Here is a 3579-nt window from a genome sequence, read left to right on the forward strand (position 1 = left end):
GCATTGGGAGAGGCTGCCCAGGGAGGTGGCAGAGTCACCATCCAAGAACTGAGAACATGTAGCCCTTGGTGGTTCAGTGGCCATGGTGGGATTTGGTTGAAGGTTGGACTTGATGATCATGGAGGCTTTTCAGACCTTAGTGATTCCGTGATTCAGCCCAAACTTCACCTGCTTTTTATTTTCTTCATCACTTTTTATTTTTCTCTTTGCCATGCCCCACCTTTCTCCTGTAGTTTCCTTTTATAGGCTATTTATTTATTCTCTTGGAAACTTCAGATCTCATGATGAATTTTATTTCAGCTGGCCTGCCAGGCTGTAAGGTTAAATCCAAACCTTTGTGTTGGTGCTTGAACTTGGATGGATTTGGGCAGTTTTATTCCTCCTCCTCCTTTCCATCACTCCTTTCTCCATCAGCCAAGCAGAGGCCACCCCCTAATCCCAACCACCCCCACCCTGCAGACAAAAAAACTATAAAGAATTGTGGAGAAATAATTCATGGAGGATTTTTGGCTGCTTCAAATTCTGCGTCCTGTTTGCGTAGTTTCATTTTCCTGGAATGTTTTCCTTAATGCCCATCAGCTGCTCCTCCTGTGGGGAAGCAGAAGAACTGAGTAGTTCAGAGAGCATGGAAAAGAGCTGGCACTGGGGGTGTGGCAGAGAGTTTTTAATTAATTTAAAAAATTAAAATACATGGAGGTTCTCTTGACTCCCAAAAGCAAGATGACCCTTGCCAAGCATTTGGAAAAGCTGCTCCTGGGTATCTCGGGAATGTTCCTGTGCTCCAAATCACAGAATATTAACATGAGAAAATCAGTTTGAATCACAAATTTTTGATAAGAACTTGATTAATTCCATCTTTGAGTGGTGAACACCAGGGAAAAGTGAACAGCTGTAGGTTTAAGGATGTTGTGTCCTGATCTGGAGCGTCCCGTCATGGATCTCATGGGTTAAAAATGTCTTTGTGTGTTTACATGTCTTAATTTTATGTTATTTAAAAACCATCCTGCAGAGTTTTATAAAATGCTGATGTTTTCCTGAAGGAGCAGTTAACCCTCCAAGGCTAACTCTATATTTAGTAGGTAGGGAGCTGTTGTTGTGTTCTTACAATGTGTATTATAGCAAATCCCTGCGCATGAGCGACAGAGACTTTTCAACTCTTTAGTATATCCGAGGTTTACATATGATAAAAAAACTCCTTTATGTACAGTAAGTAACAGCCTGCAAAATTTAGCCTAAAAACTTGTCTTTTTTTAGTCTTAGAAATGCAAAGACCTGTTGGAAGCTTGTACATTTTTACTACGTCCTGTTTGGCCCACAGCGAACTCACACAACTGTGCTACGAATCCCTGAAAAATTTCTATTTCCAGTGGGAATTGCTGTCACAGCCTTAACTCTAGTGTTCTAAAAATGGTGCTGAAATACATTTCTGTGCGTGGATGTGGGTACCTGATCCGAGTCTGTGAGACTTCCAAGGCAAACCAAGCACTTGGAATTACTACTCCTGGTGGTAACTGCACCCGCGCTGGAGAGCTGGCAAATGTGTAAATAGTTGGGAGCTAATTCCACCAGTGGGCAGTTCGGAGCAGTTCCTCGGTTTGGGGGTTTTCATTGGCAAGCAGTGTGGATCTTCCTGGGTTTTGGGTCTGTGAGGAGCCATTTGGGGGGGGTGGGGGGTGAAATCCTGCCGGAATATTTGCAGGTAAAATCCAAATCTGCCGTTTCTCTTCCTAAAATTCCTCCTCAGAGTGGTGGCTGCTTGGGTGTGTTCAGAACTCAACGTCTGAGGATTATTTTTCTGTAGAAATATTAATTCAGGCTCTTCATTCCTCCATGAGTCATTAGAGCAGATTTCATGTAGAAATACCACTTGATGTTGGAGCAAAATTCACGTGATTTAGGCTCTCCAGGTCGTGTTCTGGGTTTAAAATACTCCAAAAATGCACAAAACTATTTAGAATTATGTCTACTTTCTATATTAATTTTTTTTCAGGTGATATTTATGCCCATATCTTCACATCTGCTATCTCAGGTCCCTTTAATGAATACTTCAGGGATTTTGATGCCACGTGTTGGCAGACCAAATGTAATATTTATATGCAATGAGCTGTTAGTTTTTTGTATTGTACAAATGTAAATTTGTAAAGATTTTTTTCTAGAGTTTTTTTGAAGTCACTGATGTAATCTAGGATGTTTCATTTTCCAGCTGTGGGATTGTCTTTCTAAAAAAAAAAAAAAATAAAAAGAGAAACTCTTACTTTGGTTTTGCGTTGCTTACTGAGTAGCTGAGACATCAGAACATTTTTTAAAAGTAGGTAAAATGGAGGTTTTAATGTAAAAAGAAAATTGTTTTTTAGTTCAACTGGATGATTTTATATTTTAATGGAAAGGTTTATAAACTGGATATAGAAACTTTATTTATGAAGTGGGCAGAAAAGCTTTATAAACTGAAGATCTCAAGCAGGATGGGATGAAGACCCTCACCCCAATCACCATTCGATCTGGCTCCGAAGTACCATTTTTCTGGGAAAAAAGGATAGGAGCAGCTAATGATTTCTTGGGAAAAGAAGGGGAAAATGCCTGAAAGTGCAGTGAAATGGTTAAAAATGCCATGAAATAGCAGGGGAGGAGGAGGAGGCTCCTGGGTGAGGTCCCTCAGCCGTTGTGGGACATGGGGTGGGTTCAGGGGGTGGCTTGGCTTGAGGAGAAGGTTGTACCTGTTGTCTAAGGGATATTTCATGGAAAACAAGGAATTACTCTTTTCCCACTTCTGTTTGTGCCCTCTAGTTAAATAGCAGAGATAACATTGTTTAAACATGGATTTTTGGGGGTGGATGGGTTTGTGTAGAGCTGCCAGGGGGGCTTCGGGCTCAGCTGGAGGGAGGTGCTGACAAATACATGGAATAAACTCAGGAGGAGTTTCTCCATGGAAAGGGCGGTCAGGCCTTGGCAGGGGCTGCCCAGGGAGGTTTGGAGTGCCCATCCCTGGGGGCGTCCAAGGAAGGGCTGGAGGTGGCACTCGGTGCTCTGGGCTGGTGACAAGGTGGGGATCGGTCACAGGTTGGATTTGATGGTCTGGGAAGCCCTTTCCAACATTAATGATTCTGGGATTCTGTCATTCTATTTTGACTTTTCCCCTCATTAATCTGCTGACTTACTTGACATTTCACTTTATTGCGCTGATTCCAGTGGCATTTCCTCTCCAGTGGGAATGAATATCTCCTTTTTAACACAACACTCATCCTCCAAACCCCAGGGACAAAAGGACTTTTTTTTTTCTTGGCCTCAATGGTTACAGAGAACAAAATTAAACTTGTTTTGCAGAGATGCTGGAGCCCCCCTTTATGTACATCCATCAGATGGCATTGGAGGGAAGGAATTCCACTCCCTTCAGAGCTGCTTGACCTTTCTTAAACCCCCTTTGGCTGTCCCTGTGTTGATATTATATCGATATTATATTGATATTATATCATAGCTGTTAAATATTTTATATCATCATGTTTAGGTCATATGTGATAATACATGTTATAAAATACATAATATAAAATACAAGTTATAAAATACATGATATAAAATACCAGA

Source organism: Corvus brachyrhynchos, unplaced genomic scaffold (assembly GCF_000691975.1).
Source record: "Corvus brachyrhynchos isolate BGI_N302 unplaced genomic scaffold, ASM69197v1 scaffold220, whole genome shotgun sequence".
Lineage (NCBI taxonomy): Eukaryota > Metazoa > Chordata > Aves > Passeriformes > Corvidae > Corvus > Corvus brachyrhynchos.